The 20095-nt window shown below is 43.2% G+C and overlaps 1 protein-coding gene across 1 annotated transcript in view; it reads right to left on the reverse strand.

Annotated features, from left to right (window-relative positions):
* LOC122563345 (potassium voltage-gated channel subfamily A member 2-like) overlaps positions 1-19790 on the reverse strand; it is a 39333-nt gene extending 19543 nt beyond the window's left edge. The window contains exon 1 of the mRNA XM_043717098.2: positions 19466-19790. The gene's annotated coding sequence lies outside the window, so the exon portion shown is untranslated. The remainder of the gene's footprint in view (positions 1-19465) is intronic.
* Between the last annotated feature and the right edge of the window lie 305 nt (positions 19791-20095).

The following is a 20095-nucleotide window of genomic DNA, read 5'->3' on the forward strand; positions in this document are numbered from 1 at the left end:
ACCATGGTTAACCAGACCAGGCCATTAAGAACATTAAGATCTCAAGAAGAGTCAGAGCAGTTGTGAACTTTTCTTTGGAAAAAGACAGCAGTTCAGTGTTGATGTTCATAGAAGCTCTACACACCAGAAAGAGGCCATTTGGCCCACTGAGTCTGCATTTACCCTCCAAAGATCATCCCACCCAGATCCAGCCCTTCACAGTATTCCCATAACCCCACATTTTTCATAACTAAGCTACCTAGCCTGCACAACATGGGGCAATTTAGCATGGCCAATCTACCTAACCTGCAAAATTTTGGACTGTGGAGGAAATGAGACCATCTGGCAGAAACAGGGAGAACAGGCAGTCACCAAATCTGGGTCTCTGGCACTGCAAGGTAGCAGTGCTAACTACTGAGCCATTATGCCACTCAGACACTGGATTAAAATTTCATCATCTACCATGGTGGAATTCAAACCCAAGTCCCATACTTTATCTGATGAGGTCATATTGGACTCAAAGCATGAACTCTGTTTTCTCACCAACATGATGTTGAGTTTCTCCAGCATTATTTCATTTTGAGCTTTGATTGATTAGCTGAACTGTCTGTGCACCCAAACTAATCCAGGTTTAGATATCTTGAGTTAAATAATACAATGGAACACTCTAAAGTGGAGAAAACTTTAGATAGTTTCTTAAAAAATCATTTCAGGGATGTTGGTATCATCGGCTGGGCCAGTATTTATTGCACGAACCTAGTTGCCATGAAAGGGCAGTGGTGAGATACCCCTTGAACCACATGTAAACCCACAATGCCGTTAGGGGAGGGAGTTCCACCAAAGTAATAGTGATATATAGTTTCAAGTCAGGCAAAACGGTGGCTCAATGGTTAGCACTGTTGCCTCATGGCGCCAGTGACCTGGATTTGATTCTACCCTTGGGTGACTGTCTGTTTGGAGTTTGTACATTCTCCCTGCGTTTGTGTGGGTTTCCTATGGGTGCTCTGGTTTCCTTCCACAGTCCAAAGACGTGCAGGTTAGGCAGAATGGTAATGGGAAATGCAAGGTTACAGGGATAGGAGAGGGGTCTGGACTGAGTGGGATGCTCTTCGGAAGGTTGGAATGGACTTGATGGGCCAAATGGCCTGATACCATACTATGAAGTCGGGATGGCGAGTGGCTCGATGGGGAACTTGCAGGTGGTGGTTTGCCATGTATCTATTGCCTTGCATCTCTGGATGGTAGGCGTTGTGAGTTTGAACAGGGCTGTTGAAGGAACTTTGGTGAATTGCTGCAGTTCATCTTGTAGATGGTATGCACTGTTGCCACTGTGTGTTGGTAAATATCCAAGGTGGTAGATCCTTGTGCCAAACATGTGACTTTTTTGTCTAGGATGCTGATGACTTCTTGAGTTTTGTTGGAACTCTATTATCCAGGCAAGTGGACAGTCATAAATTCAGACAGAAACAGGTCCTTCGGTCCACTACATCTACGCTAATCAACAAACACCAAACCAGTCTAATCCCATTAGTCCATAGCCAACTATGCCCTGGCATTTTAAGTGCCCATCCAGTGACCTCCATCAATCTGTCAGACAACATGTTCCATCTTTCTGCCACTGTCTGGATGAAAATTGTTTTTCTCAGATCTCCTCCAAACTAGTTGTTTCTCATCTTAAATTTATGTCGTCTGGTCTTGGAAATATCTGCCATGGGGAAAGGTTTCTCATGATCTAACCTGCCTATTCCTTTCCGAATTTTGTCTACCACAATCAGATCCCTCTCAGCCTCTTCTGCTTCAAGGAAAACAAACCCAGCTGAGCCAGTGTCTCCTCATAACTGAGACTTTCCATCCCAGGCAACATCATGGTGAATCTGCTCTGCACCCTCTCCAGTGTAATCAAGTCCTTTTGGCAACCAGAACAACACACACAGTTCCATTTGTGGTCTAACCAATGTTTAATAAAATTGTAAAAGACTTCCTTGCTCCTATATTCTATGCCCTGCATAATAAAGGCAAGCATCCTGTATGCCTTCTTTACCATCCTGTCTATCTGTGCTGACACCTTCAGGGATCTACAGACTCATACACCGAGGTTCCTTTGTTCATCAGAAGTCCTGAGGAACCTACCATTCATTGTGTATTCCCTTATTAGACCTCCAAAAACACATCATCTCCCATTTATCTAGATTAAATTCCATCTGCCATTGCTCTGTCCAATTTACCAGCTGATCAATATCAGACTGTAGCCTGATCCTTCTCACTCTCAACAATACTGCCAATTTTTGTGTCATTTCTAAACTTACTAATTCTACATTCACATCTAAGTTGTTAGTATACATTAAAAACAGCAAGGGTCCAGCATCAATCTTGTGGTACATCACTGGTCAAAGGCTTTCAATCACAAAACATCTCTCCATCATCACCTTTTGTCTCCTAATTGTTAGCCATTTTTGGATCCAGTTTGCCACCTTGTCTTGTATCCCATTGGCTCTTACCATTCAGACCAGTCTTCCATGCAGGATCTTGTCAAAGGCCTTACTGAAGTCCATGTAAACCACATCAACTGCACTACCCTCCTCAATATATTTAGTCACTTTTTCAAAAAACTCAAATTATTTAGATGGCATCTCCCTCCTACAAATCCATGTTGACTATCCTTGATCAGTGCTGCCTTTCCAAGTATGATTAATCTTGTCCATCTGAATTTTCCAAATATTTCCCTACCATTGATGTCAGACTAACTCATCTGCAATTACCTGGCCTATTTCTGCTGAACTATAGTAGCTATTCTCCAGTCACCTGGCACTTGATCATGGCCAGTAAAATATTAAATATTTCTTCTGCCAGAGCCACAGCAATCTCCTCCTCTTCCTTCCATAGCAGCATGGGATACATCTCATCAAGCCCTTGGGATTTATGAAATGAAAACAGGAAGAACTGCGGATGCTGGAAATCAGAAACAAAAACAGAAATTGCTGGAAAGGCTCAGCAGGTCTGGCAGTGTCTGCGGAAAGAAATTGGAGTTAACTTTTCAGGTTCAGCGACCCTTCTTGAGAACTCTTGAGATTTATGCACGTTTATGACTGCTAAAACATCTCATCCCTCCTCCTGATTGATCTTAACGCATTTTAGAACTTCACCATCCAGCTGAAATCCTAGCTACAATGTCCTTCTCCTTTGTGAATACAGAAGAGAAATATGCATTTAAGACCTCACCCAAGTCATCTGGCTCTATGCAGAGAATACCCCTTCAATCTCTAATTGGTCCCACTTTTTCCCTGGTAATCTCTTACTCTTGATATACTTATAAACAGCCTTGTGTTTTTCCTTAATCCTGACCTCCAAAGATATTTTGTGGCTCCACTTTGCCCTCCGAATTTCTTTTTTAAGCAACTTTCTACACTCTCTATACTTCTGAATCGCCTCCCCTGTTTTTAATGCACTTTTCCTGACATATGCTTCCTCTTTTTCTTCATCAATCTGTCAATATCCTTTTACGTTCAGGGTTCCTTTGCTTCCCTTGCCTTCACTCGGAGGAACTCACTGGCCTGAATTCTCACTAGACTACTTTTAAAAGGATTCCACTTTCCAACAGATTCCCAACTTGCGCCTTGTGTCAGATAGGCTTTGGGAGACAGGAGGTGAGTAACTTGTCATAGAATTCCTAATCACTGATCTGTGGTTTTCATTATGATATTTATATGGACAGCCCAATAAGTTTCTAGACAACAGTAAACCTCAGGATGTTGATAGTATGGGATTCAGCAATGATAATGCTTTTGAATATCATGGGAAGGTGATTAGATTCTTGTTGGAGATGGTCATTGTCTGGCACTTGTGGGTGAACCTAAGGCGTGGATCGGTACCTGGGACTACGATGTTGTGGCCATCACGGAAACGTGGATAGAAGAGGGACAGGAATGGTTGTTGGAGGTTCCTGGATACAGATGTTTCAGTAAGATTAGGGAGGGTGGTAAAAAAGGAGGGAGGGTGGCATTGCTAATTAAAAATGGGATAACGGCTGCAGAAAGGCAGTTCGAGGGGGATCTGCCTTTGGAGGTAGTATGGGCTGAAGTCAGAAATAGGAAAGGTGCAGTCACCTTGTTGGGTGTTTACTATAGGCCCCCCAATAGCAGAAGAGATGTGGAGAAACAGATTGGGAAACAGATTTTGGAAAGGTGCAGAAGCCACAGGGTAGTAGTCATGGGCGATTTCAACTTCCCAAATATTGATTGGAAGCTCTTTAGATCAAGTAGGTTGGATGGGGCGGTGTTTGCGCAGTGTGTCCAGGAAGCTTTTCTAACTCAGTATGTAGATTGTCCGACCAGAGGGGAGGCCATATTGGATTTGGTACTCAGTAATGAATCGGGACAAGTGATGGGATTGTTATTGGGTGAACATTTTGGTGATGGTGACCACAATTCTGTGACTTTAACCTTGGTTATGGAGAGAGATAGGTGCGTGCAACAGGGTAGGTTTTACAATTGGGGGAACGATAATTACGATGCTGTAAGACAGGATCTGAGGAGCATAAGTTGGGAGCATAGGCTGTCAGGGAAGGATGTCGTGGAAATGTGGAACTTTTTCAAGGAACAGATACGACGTGTCCTTGATATGTATGTACCTGTCAGACAGGAAAGAAATGGTCGTGTGAGGGAACCTTGGTTGACGAGGGAGGTTGAATGTCTTGTAAAGAGGAAAAAGGAGGCTTACGTAAGGTTGAGGAAATAGGGTTCAGACAGAGCAGTGGAGGGATACAGGATAGCCAGAAGGGACCTGAAGAAAGGGAATAGGAGAGCTAAGAGAGGGCATGAAAAATCTTTGGCGGATAGGATCAAGGATAACCCAAAGGCATTTTATGCGTATGTGAGAAACATGAGAATGACGAGAACGAGGGTAGGTCCGATCAAGGACAGTAGTGGGAGACTGTGTATTGAGTCGGAAGAGATAGGAGAGGTCTTGAATGAGTACTTTTCTTCAGTATTTACGAACGAGAGGGACCGTATTGTTGAAGAGGAGAGTGTGAAATGGACTGGTAAGCTAGAGGAGATACTTGTTAGGAAGGAAGATGTGTTGGACATTTTGAACAACTTGAGGATAGACAAGTCCCCCGGGCCTGACGGGATATATCCTAGGATTATGTGGGAAGCAAGAGAGGAAATTGCAGTACCGTTGGCAATGATCTTTTCGTCTTCACTGTCAACGGGGGTGGTACCAGGGGACTGGAGAGTGGCGAATGTTGTGCCCCGTTCAAAAAAGGGAATAGGGATAACCCCGGGAATTACAGGCCAGTTAGTCTTACTTTGGTGGTAGGCAAAGTAATGGAAAGGGTACTGAGGGATAGGATTTATGAGTATCTGGAAAGACACTGCTTGATTAGGGACAGCCAGCACGGATTTGTGAAGGGTAGGTCTTGCCTTACAAGTCTGATTGAATTCTTTGAGGAGGTGACCAAGCATGTGGATGAGGGTAGAGCAGTGGATGTAGTATACATGGATTTTATTAAGGCATTTGATAAGGTTCCCCATGGTAGGCTTATGCGGAAAGTCAGGAGGCATGGGATAGAGGGAAATTTGGCCAATTGGATAGAAAACTGGCTAACCGGTCGAAGTCAGAGAGTGGTGGTAGATGGTAAATATTCAGCCTGGAGCCCAGTTACAAGTGGAGTTCCGCAGGGATCAGTTCTGGGTCCTCTGCTGTTTGTAATTTTTATTAATGACTTGGATGAGGGAGTCGAAGGGTGGGTCAGTAAATTTGCAGATGATACGAAGATTGGTGGAGTTGTGGATAGTGAGGAGGGCTGTTGTTGGCTGCAAAGAGACTTAGATATGATGCAGAGCTGGGCTGAGGAGTGGTAGATGGAGTTCAACTCTGCTAAGTGTGAGGTTGTCCATTTTGGAAAGACAAATAAGAATGCGGAATACAGGGTTAACGGTAGGGTTCTTAGTGAGGTGGAGGAACAGAGGGATCTTGGGGTCTATGTTCATAGATCTTTGAAAGTTGCCACTCAGGTGGATAGAGCTTGTAAGAATGCCTATGTGTATTAGCATTCATTAGCAGAGGGATTGAATTCAAGAGTCGTGAAGTGATGTTGCAACTGTACAGGACTTTGGTTAGGCCACATTTGGAGTACTGTGTGCAGTTCTGGTCGCCTCACTTTAGGAAAGATGTGGAAGCTTTGGAGAGGGTGCAGAGAAGATTTACCAGGATGTTGCCTGGAATGGAGAATAGATCGTATGAGGATAGGTTGAGAGTGCTAGGCCTTTTCTTGTTGGAACGGCAAAGGATGAGGGGTGACTTGATAGAGGTTTATAAGATGATCAGAGGAATAGATAGAGTAGACAGTCAGAAACTTTTTCCCGGGTGCAACAGAGTGTTACAAGGGGACATAAATTTAAGGTGAGGGTTGGAAGGTATAGGGGAGATGTCAGGGGTGGGTTCTTTACCCAGAGAGTGGTGGGGGCATGGAATGCGCTGCCTGTGAGAGTGGTAGAGTCAGAATCTTTGGTGACCTTAAAGCGGCAATTGGATAGGTACATGGATGAGTGCTTAAGCTAGGACAAATCTTCGGCACAACATCGTGGGCCGAAGGGCCTGTTCTGTGCTGTATTGTTCTATGTTCTATGTTCTAAAATGTGTTACTCCTTATTTATCAATCCAAGTTCGAATGTTGTCTTGGTCTTGCTGCATTTAGACCCAGGCTTCTTCAATATGGCAAAAATATGGCTGCCATGAATATTGAAATTATCAGTTGAACATCTCCATTTCTGACCTTATGATGGAGATCAGGTCAGTGATAGAATAGCTGAAGATGGTTGGGCCCATAACACTAGCCTGAGGAACTGATGGTCGCATGGCCTAGTGACTAAGGCTTAGGTGTGGTTAATGACATCAGGAGCTGTTGTGGTCAGTGGTAGTGTTCCTATCTCTGGACTATGAGGCCTGGGTTATAGTTTCACCTACTCTAGGTGTGTATAATAACATCTTTGAGCAGATTGATTAAAATCATATGCCTTGAAGAACTCCATAGAAAAGTTATGGCACATAAAGAGGTTGTTCGGCCCATCATACTTGTGCTAGCTACCCGTTTTAATCCTATCTTCCAGCAAGGGATTCATTGACCTATACGTTACAGCACATTGAGTGCAGATCCAGGAACATTTTAAATGAGTTGAGGGTTTCTGTCTCAAACATCAAACTGAGAGTCAACTTCAGACACTCACCATCCTTGAAGTGAAAAGATTTTTCTCATGTTCCTTCTAAACCCTCTACCAATCACTTGAAATCCTTACCCCTTGCTCATTGACCTCTTCAGTAGGGCAACTATGTCTTTCCTGTCCAGTGTATCCAAGCCCCTCATAATCCAAGCCTCTCAATTAAATAACTCGTTATATATGACTTTAATAATTTATTATGATTAAGTTAGCCTCCTCCTTTCTAAGGAAAACAATCCTAACCTATCCAATGCTTCTTCATTACTGCTATTTTCACGCCCTGGCAACATTCTTGTAACTCTCTCTCCTCTCTCTATAGCAATCAAATTTTTCATGTAAAGTGGTGACCAAAACTGTGTATAAATCTTCAGCTGTGGCCGAAACACATTTAATACAGTTCCTGTTTTGCTATGTGACATCTCATCCAATAAAGGAAAATATTCAATTTGCTTTCTTTATCACCTTATCTAACTGTCCTGCCATCTTCATGGACCTGTGGGAATGCTCTTATAAATAAAGACACTGAGCATAAAAAAATAGAACCAGGAAGAGGCCATTCTTGCTGGATTAACCATGCAATGTTAGCACAGCTGGTTGAAGTCTCTCACACTCTCTACCCCTTGTAATGTTGTCTCATTGATTGCTTTCTTTGCCTACTCCTCAGACTTCTCCGGATTGTGCTCCATTTGTGAATTTTCCCCCCACTCATCCAAACCATTGATATCACCCTGCAGTCAACAGGCTTCCTGTTTACTGCCAATAATTCAGTCAATTTTTACATCATCTGTAAACTTACCAATCAAGCCTCACACATTTAAGTCCAAGTCATTAATATATTTCAACAAACAACATGAGACCCAGCACTGAGCCCAGTGGAATGCTACCGAAAATCGCTTTCCATTTGCAAAATCAATAAATCACACATTACTTTTGTTTTCTGTAGCTGAGCCAATTTTGGATCCAATTCGCCACATTCCTCTGCATCTCAGTCTGCCATTTGGGATCTTGACAAATGCCTTAGTAGACAACATCCACTGCTCTAATCTAATCAATCCTGCTTGTTATACTCAAAAATATTCAAGGAAACTGTTAAGACACAACCTGCTCTTAACAAATCATGCTGACTATCCCTGAATAATCTGTGCCTTTCTAAGTGACAGTGTATTCTGTATTCTGGAGTTGACTCTGATAATTTGCCACCACCCAGGTCAAACTGACCAACCTATAATTATTCTTCATACTTCTTTTAAACCGTGGCACAATGTTCATCAACTTCTGATTATAGAACATAGAACAATACAACACGAGAGCAGGCTCTTTGACCCAGCATGCCTCTGCCAACCATGATGCAATGCTAATCCTATCTGCCTACATGTGATCCATAATCCTCTACGCCCTGCTGTTCATATGTCTATCTCAATGCCTCTTAAATGTTGCTATTGTATCTGTTTCTACCACCTCTTCTGACAGCATGTCCCAGTCACCTACCAACCTCTGTGTAAAAAACTTGCCTTGCCCATCTCCTTTAAATTTTGCCCCTCCCACTTAAGCCTAACTCCGTGTTCTCTAGTATTTGAGATTTTCACCCTAGGAAAAAGGCTCTGAATGCCCATCCTACCCATGCTTCTGATAATTTTATGTGGTTCTGTCAGGTTGCTTCTCAGCCTCTGATGCTCTAGCGATAACAATCCAAGTTTATCCAGCCTCTCCGTATAGCTGATCCTTTAGTACCTCTCCTGTATCTAGTGAGGATTCAAAAAATGATCCTTGGAGTAACTGTTATTTCCTTCCTGGCTTTCCTTTACTGTCTAAGATAAAATAAAGTTAAAAATCACACAACACCAGATTATAGTCCAACAGGTTTATTTGGAAGCACTAGCTTTCGAAGCGCCGCTCCTTCATCAGGTGGTTGTGGAGGACACAATTGTAAGGCACAGAATTTATAGCAAAAGTTGCTTTACTACTAAGACCCCTCGGAATCCTAGTAGCACACAGACCCACCAACACTCTCAAACAAAAACTAACAAACTTAAAAGACCCAGTACAACACATGGACAAAACCAACGTCTTCGACAAAATTCCATGCAAGGACTGCGACAAACACTACGTAGGACAAACAGGAAGAAAGTTAGCCACCAGGATACACGAACACCAGCTAGCCACAAAAAGACACGACCCTCTCTCCCTCGTAGCCCTACACACGGATGAAAAAACCCACCAATTTGACTGGGACAACACATCTATCCTGGGACAGGCTAAGCATAGACTTGCCAGAGAATTCCTAGAGACCTGGCACTCCAACCACAACGCCATAAACAAGCACATAGATCTAGATGCCATCTATCAACCCCTCAGCAAACGAACAGGAAATGACATCACCACAAACCCCAGGAACCCCATCCAGGAGAAAGATAGAAATAGAAAGCAGGAGACAACAGTTTCGCTTCACTTGGAGGTCGCCACTGATGATGTTACCTAGCCAGGTAATGAAACGTCTGGATATCAAACCTACAGCTCAGCGAGCAAACCTACACCCTAAATCTCAACCTGAGCTACAAACCTTCACAAACCTTGCAAGAAACAAAGTACTCATGAAGAGCTCTGCCCACATCTTTGCATCCACACATAAGCGACCAAGTCCATCTCTGATATATCTAATTCTTATGTTAGTTAACCTTTTGCTCTTAATGGACTGATAAAAAATCTGGTGAGTTTTCCTTGATTTTATAAACTAATATACTTTCATATCATCTCTTTACTTTCCAAATTTTCTTTTCTTAAAACTTTATCCTTTACTTTTCATGATTCTAGAAGACCATAAGATATAGGAGCAGAAGTACACCATTTAGCCCATCCAGTCTGTTCCATTATTTAATGAGATCGTGGCTGATCTGATCATCTTCAATTCCATTTTCCTGCTCTTTCTCCTAGCCTTTGGTTCACTTACTTTAGCCTTGCATATAATTAACTACCTAGCCTTGATAACCCTTTGTGGTTAAAAAAAATCATAGATTCACAACCCTTTGAGAGAAGAAATTCCTCCTCATCTCTGTCTTAAATGGCCAGCCTGTTACACTGTGCTTGGTCCAAGAATCTCCTACAAGAGAGAATACATTTTTCACATTTACCTTATTTGTATGTTTCAATAAAGTCTCCTCTCATTCTTCTAGACTACAGTGAGTACAGACCCAATCTACTCAATTGCTCTTAATAAGTCAATCCCTCCATACCTGAGACCAACCTAGTGAATCTTCTTTGGAATGTCTCCAATGTCAGTATGTCACATTTTCTTAGGTAAGGGGACCAAGACTGCTAACAATATTCCTGATGCAATCTCACCAGCACCTTGTAAGATTTCCCTAATTTAACATGCCATTCCCCTTGAAATAAGGGCCAACCTTCCATTACCCTTCCTGATTACCTGCCACACCCGTGTGGTAGCTTTCTGTGTTTCATGCACAAGTACCTCCCAGTCCCTTTGTGTTGCAGCTTTCTGCAGCTATTCTCCATTTTAAATAATACTCTGTTCTTTTGTTCTCCCTTCAAAAATGCACTACTTCCTACATTATACTCCATCTGCTTACTTACCCTATCACTTTGGAAAAAAGAATCCAGGCATGGACAATTTTCTAAATGGTGAGAAAATTCATAAAGCCAAAGTACAAAGGGATCTGGGAGTGCTAGTCCAGGATTCTCTAAAGGTTGACTTGCAGGGTTGAGTCCGTGGTTAAGAAAGCAAATGTAATGTTGTCATTTATTTCAAGAGGATTGGAATGTAAAAGCAGCGATGTGCTACTGAGACTTTATAAAGCTCTGGTTAGGCCCCATTTAGAATACTGTGTCTAGTTTTGGGCCTCACACCTCAGGAAGGACATATTAGCACTGGAGAGTGTCCAGTGGAGATTCACACGGATGATCCCTGGAATGGTAGTCCCAACATATGATGAACTGCTGAGGATCCTGGGATTGTATTCATTGGAGTTTAGAAGGTTGAGGGGAGATCTAATAGAAACTTACAAGATAATACATGGCTTAGAAAGGGTGGATGCTGGGAATTTGTTTCTGTCAGGCAGGGGAGACTGGGACCTGTGAATTAGAGGGGGTAAATTTAGAATGGAAATGAGGAGACATTTCTTCAGCTAGAGAGTAGTGGGCCTTGGAATTCATTGCCTCGGAGTGCAGTGGAGGCCGGGATGTTAAATGTCTTCAAGGCAGTGATTGATAAATTCTTAATCTCACAAGGAATTAAGGGATATGGGGAGAGTGCGGGTAAGTAGCGTTGAAGTGCCCATTAGCCATGATTGAATGGCGGAGTGGACTTGATGGACTGAATGGCCTTACTTCCACTTCTATGTCTTATGGTCTAATATCCCTCTGTAAACTGTTTCCATCGCTCCCCCAACTTGCCTTGCCACAAATTTTGCATCGTCAGCACATTTGGCTATAGCACATTCACGTCCTTCCTCCAAGTCGTTGAAATATATTGTAAACAGTTGCAGTCCCAGCACTGATCCCTGTGAAACTCCATAGGTCGTGGGATCATCAACCTGTTGTCCCCACTCGCTGCTTCCTGCCCATGAACCAACTCTCTATCACACCAATATACTACCTCCAAAACCATGGGCTCTTATCTTATAATTTAACCTTTTGTGAGGTACTTTGTTAAATTATTTCTCGAAGTTCAAATACAAGACTGGTTTCCCTCTTTTGGCTCTGGTCAAAACTTTACTACCACGAGTATTATAGGCAAGGTAGATGATGAGTTAAGGGAATAGATTGACATATGGAATTGCGATATTGACACCATCTCAATAACTGGTTAAGGGAGGGCAGACAAGTCGATAGTCTGGGGTATAGGATCTTCAGGAGAGACAGGGGAGGGTGTAAAAGAGGAGGTGATGTTGCATTATGAATTAAGTAGTTCCTCCTTAATGCTGTAAGGAGGGACAGTATCTTGGAAGGATCTTGAAAGAGGCTTTGTGGGGAGAGCTAAGGAATAAGCTTATAGGCCCCAACAATCAGCAGGAAATTCAGAAGCTGATATGGAGACACTTCACTGAAGTACGTAAAAATAATAATTGGGTAATTATATTAGGGGGTTTCAACTTCTCCAACATTAATTGGGATGGTCATAGACTAAATGGTTTAAAGGGGGCAGATTTATTCAAACATATTCAGGAGATGTTTGGATGTCAATATGTGGACAGCGCTATGAAGTTCAGTGCTGGACTGAATTTTGGGGAACAAAGCTGGACAGGTGTTCGAGGTGACAATGGGAGAATATTTCAGTAACAGTGACCTCAACACCTTACATTTTAAGTTTGTTCTGGAAAAGGAGAAATATAGTCTACCAAAACAGCTTTTGGATTTGGTGAAAGTAGATTTCATATAAGTAAGGCAGGAAATGGCCAAAATAGACTGGGAACAGTTAGTTGAGGTTATATGTACAGCAGAACAGTGGGAGGATTTCAAAAGGTATCTGGGAGGACAACAGGCCCAACATTGTTCCCTTTCGTGTGAAATGAAGGAGCAACAAGCCCAGATAAACCTGGATATCTAGGAATACTCAGGAATCGATAAACAGGCAAAGTGAGAACATATAATAGATACAAAGGAAGCAAGCCAACTAAGGCTGCTGAGAAGTATGGAAAGTGCAAGGGGGATCTTAAGAAAACAATTACGAGAAGAAAGAGGGGCATGAGAAAAGATTGGGGAGAACACAGTCTTTAAGTGCATGTCTAAAACTAGGGGGCATGTATTAAAGGTGAGAAGGGAAAGTTCAAAGGAGATGTGGGGGGCAGGTGTTTTACACAGAGAGCGGTAGAGGTCTGGGACGCACTGCCAGGGTTGGTGGTGCAGGCAGATACATTGGGACATTTAAGGGGTTTCCAGAGAAGGACACAAACATGCAATGAATGGAGAGAAATGGATCACGTTCAGCACAACATCATGGGCCGAAAGGCCCATTCTTGTGCTGTACAGTTCTATGTTCTATATTAAGGGAAGAGGATAACCAGGAAAAGAGTAGGGCACGTGAGGGACCAAGTGGCAATCTGTGCATGAGACTAGAGAACATTGGTATGTTGTTAAACTAGTACTTCACAACATCTTCATGCGGGAGAAAGAACATGTAGATACAGAATTTGAGAAGAGAGTCCATGAAGTGCTTGAGTTAGGGCGGCATGGTGGCTCAATGGTTAGCACTGCTGCCTCAGAGCACCAGGGACTCAGGTTCAATTCCAGCCTCGGGTGACTATTTGTCGGGAGTTTGCACATTCTCCCCAAGTCTGCGTGTGTTTCCGAATGGTGCTCTGCTTTCCTCCCACAGTCCAAAGATGTGCAGGTTACGGTGGATTGGCCATTCTAAATTGTCCAGGGATGTGCACGCTAGGCGGATTAGGCATGGAAAATGCAGTGTTATAGGGATTTGGTCTGAGTGGAATGCTCTTCAAAGGGTCAGTGGGGATTTGAGGAGCTGAATCACCTGCTTCCACAATGTAGTGATTCTCTGATTAACATATGGAGTGATAAAATAGTGAAGGTTTTGGCTGGTTTAAGAATGGACAAATACCCAGGTCCGGATGAGTTGTATCCCAGGATGCTATGAGGGATAAGGAAGGAAGTCATGGGGCCCCTCTCCCATATTTTTTAAATTGTCTCTGGCCACAGGAGAGATATCAGAGGATTGGAGGACGCCTAATGTGATTTCACTTTACAAGAAGGGTGGTACATCTGGGGATTACAGGTCAATGGGTATCATGTCAGTGATAGGGAAACTGTTGGAGAAACTTCTGAAGGAGATAATTAATCTCCATTTAGAGAGACTCGGTTTAATCGGGGTAGTCTATCATAGAATCCCTATAGTGAGGAAACCAGCCATTTGACCAAGTCCACACTGACCTGCCAATGAGTAACCCACCCAGACCTATTCCCCTACTACTCTACATTTATCCCTGACTAATGCACCTTAACCCACACATCCCTGAACACTATGGGCAATTTAGCATGGTCAATTCACGCTAACCTGCACATCTTTGGACTGTGGGAGGAAACTGGACCCTCCAGAGGAAATCAATGCAGATACAGTGAGAAGGTGCAAACTTCACACAGATAATAGCCCAAGGCTGGAATTGAACCTGGGTCCCTGGTGCTGTGAAGTAGCTAACCACTGAGCCACCATGCCACTCATAGTCAGCATGACTTTGTCAGAGGGAGGTCATGCTGAACAAATTTGTTAGAATTTTACAAGGAGGTGACCAGGTGCGTAGACAAGGGTAATGGAGTTGACGTAGTTTATATGAATTTCAGCAAAGCCTTTGACAAAGTCCCACACAGGAGGCTGATAAAGAAGGTGGAAGCACTTGGGTTCCAGGTTAACTTGGCAAATTGGACCCCAAACTGGCTTAGTGATAGGAGACAGAGAGTAGTGGTGGAATGCTGTTTGTGTGACTGAAGTCCGGTGTGCCACAGGGATCAGTGCTGGGGTCTCTTATTGTTTGTGATATTCATACATGATGTAGATGAGACTGTGGGATGGCTGATATTTCTGGCTTAAATGTGCAACCCTTCTTCTAGATGATGTCCTCTTCTCCCAGACTCTCACGTGAGGAGAAACAACCTCTCCGTATCTACTCTGTCAAGTCCTCTTAAGAATTGTGGATGTTTCAATCAGGCCATCTCTCATTCTTATAAATTCTAATGAGTACAGGTCCAACCTACTCAGCCTCTCCTGTAAGATAGTTCCTTTATAATTAGATTAGATTACTTACAGTGTGGAAACAGGCCCTTCGGCCCAACAAGTCCACACCGCCCCGCCGAAGCGCAACCCACCCATACCCCTACATTTACCCCTTACCTAACACTACGGGCAATTTAGTATGGCTAATTCACCTGACTTGCACATCTTTGGACTGTGGAAGGAAACCGGAGCACCCGGAGGAAACCCACACAGACACGGGGAGAACGTGCAAACTCCACACAGTCAGTCGCCTGAGGCGTGAATTGAACCCGGGTCTCTGGCACTGTGAGGCAGCAGTACTAACCACTGTGCCACCGTGCCGCCCACAAGGATAAACCTAGTGAACCTTCTCTGGACTGCCTCTAATGTCAGTCTATCTTTCCTTAGGTAAAGGGGCCCAAAACCATTCACAGTGATCTAACTAATGACTCCCTGAACTAATGCCTTTGAAATAAAGGCCAAAATTCCATTTTCCCTCACTATTATTTGCTGAACCTAAATGCCAGCTATTTGTGATTCATGTGTAACGACGGCCAAATCCCTCTGGTCTGAAGCTTTCTGCAGTATTTACTCATTTAATCAATATTCAGCTTGTTTATTCTTCCTGCCAAAGTGCATAACCTCACATTTTCCCACATTATGTGCCATCTGACATGTGCCGATTCACTTAGCCTGTCTATTTCTCATTGTAAACTCTTTATGTCATCCTCAGCACTTGCCTTCCCATCTAGCATTATGTCATCTTACTTCGGTTGTGGGTAACGTGTTGGAAAAGGTGAGAAGAAATAGGATTTATAATCATCTGGAAAGGAATAATCTGATTAAGGATAGTCAACACGGTTTTGTGAAGGTAGGTCGTGCCTCACTAACCTTATTAAGTTCTTCGAGAAGGTGACAAAACAGGTGGATGAAGATGAAGCAATTGATGTGCTATATATGGATTTCAGTAAGGAGTTTGATAAGGTTCCACATGGTAAGCTATTGCATAAATACAGAATTTTGGGATTGAAGATGATTTAGCGGTTTGGATCAGAAATTGGTTAGCTGAAAGAAGACAGGGTGGTGGTTGATGGGAAATGTTCATCCTAGAGCTCAGTTACCAGTGGTGTGCCGTAAGGATCTGTTTTGAGGCCACTCCTGTTTGTCATTTTTATAAATGATATGGAGGTGGGCCCAGAAGGATGGGTTAGTAAATTTGTGGACAGACTAAGGCAGGCAGAGTTGTGGGTGGTATCGAAGGATATTGTGGGTTACAGAGGGTCATAGATAAGATGCAGAGCTGGGCTGAGAAGTGGCAAATGGAGTTTAATGCAGAAAAGTGTGAGGTAGTTCACTTCGGAAGAAATAGCAGGAATGCAGAGTACTGGGCTAATGGTAAAATTCTTGGCAGTGTAGATGAACAGAGAGATCTCAATGTTCAGGTGCATAAATCCCTGAAAGTTGCCACCCAAGTTGATAGGGTTGTTAAGAAAGCATATAGTGTGTTGGCATTTATTGGTAGGGGGGTTAAGTTTCAGAGCCATGAGGCCATGCTTCAGCTGTACAAGACAGTGGTAAGGCCACAACTGGAGTATTGCATATAGTTCTGGTCACCGCATTATAGGAAGGATGTGCAAGCTTCAGAAGAGGTTTAGAGGAGATTTACTAGGATGTTGCCTGGTATGGAGGGAAGGTCTTATGAGGAAAGGCTGAGAGAACTGAGGCTGTTTTCATTGGAGAGAAGAAGATTGAGAGGTGACTTAATCGTGATGTATAAGATACTCAGAGGGTTATGACAGGGTGGACAGTGAGTGAAGGCTTACATGAGGGGGCTTAGCTTTAAATGGAAGGATGATAGATTTGGGACAGATATCAGGGGTAGTTTCTTTACTCAGGGAATAGTAGGGGTGTGGAATGGTCTGCCTGCAACAGGAGTAGACTCACCAACATTAAGGGCATTTAAAGGGCATTGGACATACATATGAATAATAATGAAATGGTGTAGATTAGATGGGCATCAGATTAATTTCACAGGTCGGTGCAACGTCTAGGTCCGAAGGGCCTGTACTGCGCTATAATGTTCTATATTCTATGTTCTATCTGCAAACTTGGTGATAGGATATTCACTTTCTACATTCAAATTATGAATACATATCGTAAATAATTGAGGGCCTAGAATTGATCCCTGTGGCACTCCAGTAGCTACAAGTTTGTCATCCTGGCAATGTCCTCTTATCTGTTTTATAATTACCCAAGTTGATATACTATCTACAACATCATGGGCTCCTGTCTTATGAAGTAGGTTATGTATGGTGCCTTATTGAACACCTTTTGGAAATCAAATATATTACACCTGTAGCTTCCTCTTTCCCTGTCCTACTCATTACTTCCCCAAAGAATTCTAAATAATTTTCCAGGCGTGATTTCATTTTCATGCTGAATCTTTGATTTAATGACATTTGTCTGAATGTTTTGCGATTACACTCTTTGTAAAAGAATCTAACATTTTTCCAATGACAGATGTTAAGTTTACTGGACTATAATTATCGATTTTTTTCCCTTCCTTTTTTAATAAGACTGTTACATTGGCAATTTTCTAACCTTATGGCACTTTTCCAGAGTCTAAGGATTCTTGGAACATTCTTACCATGATCCCTGTAGCTATTTCCTTTAATATCTTAGGATACTATCCATCAGGTCTATGGGACTTATCAGCTTTTAGCCACATTCATTTCTCGAGGACTTTTTCTCTTGTTATAGTTATTATGTTTATTTCTTCCCCTCCCCCTTTAGCCCCTTGATTATTAGAATTAGACTTTCTGAATCTATCAGTGTCCTTACTGTGAAGACCGATAAAAAGTATTTATTCTGTTCCTTTGCCATTTCTTTGTTACCCTTTATTATTTTTCCAGTTTCGTTCTCCAAGGAGTCCGTATTCACTTTGGTATCACTTCCTTTTTTTGCAGAAAAGAAGATCTTACTGCCTGTTTCTACATTATTTGCTAGTTTACCCTCATTGTTAATTTTCTCCATCTTTATTACTTTATTGATCATATTTTGTTAGTTTTTGGATCTTTCCCAATCCTTTCATTTACTGCTAATTTTATGTTTTTTTCTTTCAATTTGATATAACAATTTGATACAGGTGAGGTTCCAGAGATTTGGAGATCAACCAATGTTGCTCCCTTGTTTAAGAAAGGGGATTTAATTTATCTTTGTGATCTGGACATTTGATCTTTGGGGACTGTTGTTTTCCCTGTCTATATTTATTCTCCACCCATCATATGTGTAAAATCATCTGCCCTTTGTCTTAATTATGAATAAGTGTGTGTATTTATGGTTTCTAAATGGGTGTAGTTCAAGTCCCATAATAGTTGATTAGTAATTCTTTCTTTTCTCTGCCACTTGTTAAGGTTAAGTGTGTTACAATAAATAAAGTTATCTTCTGTTGATAATGAAACCTAGTGTGAAACCTACTACTGTCTATTACAGCAGTCTGTCAGCTGACATGATAATTTTGGTGCTCTCATTGGGATTTTGAACATGTTAGAACATAATTATCAGTGCACTCTTCCCAGTTAAGTTGTGACCCATTGTACATAGCTGGTAGACATTATGTGGAAATCAATTGTGCCCCATGTTCAATGATAACTGTCTAGAAACAAACACTGAACAGGTCTTGTAGTGCTGTAGTAGTGTCCCTAACTCTGGGTGAGACTGTCCAGGTTCACTTGCCCTGGTGTCATCTCATAGCATTTGTGAATAGAGTGGTTGTTGGGTTAAGGGGACTTTGTTAACGCTGTAAATAAACATAAAAGTTTATAAAGATTGCGTCCAGGTGGATTTTTCTTTAACTGGCTTTCTGTGAAGGAACATAGTGAGGATGAAGGACTAGAATGATGGAGACAGTGAAGCAAAGTGAAGGGTGATTGGAGAAGGGTGGTAGGAGAGGGAGGGGAAGGGATGGAAAGCAAAAAGGAGGTATGAAAGGGATGGGAGGGTAAAGGATAGAGAGGGATGGAAATGGTGAAAAGTCAAGCATGGGGGAGGGTGAAGGAGACAGGTAGAGAGGGAGGGAGGTGGAAGGATAAATGAACGGAGGGACTGCAGAGGTGAGAAGGATGGGAAGGGAAGAGAGGGATGGGGAAAGTGAAGGAGAGAGGGCTGGGGGATAAAAAAAGAGTAATAGGGAGAGTAAAGCAACGGGTTAGTGAAGACAAGGAAGATGGAGAGAAAGATTCAAGGAGAAATGGAGGGAGGGAGAGGGGGATAGAACTGGACTGCTTGTTTTTTCTCTCTCTGCCCGGCGGTGATGGGGAGTGTGTTGTGGGGAGGGATTGCTTGCCCTCTCTGTGACTCCCTCTCTGTGCCGCTCGCCCACCCATCCCTCCTGCTCCCTCTGACCCCCTCCCTCTCCCTCCATGTCTCTTCCACCCTCCCCTCTCAGTCTGGGTTGAGGGATGTACTCTGCTGCCTGCCTGCTTCAGGAAGATGCTGCTGTTGCTGGCCGCCGCTGTGTGGCTGGAAGCGGAGGGGGAAAGCGCTTGTTTACCTCGCTGACAGGGTGACCTTGGCAGCAGCACTGCCCGGAATGCTGGATCTGGCCTCAGGATGATGCCGCGATAGATGCTGCTGATTCCCAGCTCCGCAATCCGCCCTTGGAGGCCAGGAGCTGGGCGATTCCGGACACTTTCGGAAGCTTCCTGCTGCTAAATCCTCAAACGCTGCTGCCAATGAGCTGCTCCCCGGGGCTCCAGGAGGGCACAGGATCGCCCCTTAGCATCGTAGGCTGGTGAGGGCACAGCTCTTTACCTGGGCACCAGCTGCAGCTTTCAGCTGGCACCGCCTCCCGTCACAAGCTGCTCAATCTGTGGCCTCTGCAATGGAACAAGAGAGAGGAAGAAGATTAACTCCAGGGACAGCTCTCTCTCTGGCAATCTCCATCTGTCCCTCCTCAGTCTATTCAATCTCAATAGCTCTCACTTCCCTTCCGATGCTATTTTAGGCTCTCTTTTTGTCAGTTAGCCTTTCTCCTATCTCTCTCTCTCCTCTCTCTCCCTCTCACACACCCAGATGCACATACACTCCAGTTCATACCTGCATTAACCCTTTCCCTCCCCCCCCCACCCGTCACACCCTCTTCCTGTTCATGCAACAGATCTATGACCAAAATTACATCCTC

This window comes from Chiloscyllium plagiosum, unplaced genomic scaffold (assembly GCF_037043375.1).
Source record: "Chiloscyllium plagiosum isolate Xiang-an unplaced genomic scaffold, Cpla_swu_hap1 HiC_scaffold_26, whole genome shotgun sequence".
NCBI lineage: Eukaryota > Metazoa > Chordata > Chondrichthyes > Orectolobiformes > Hemiscylliidae > Chiloscyllium > Chiloscyllium plagiosum.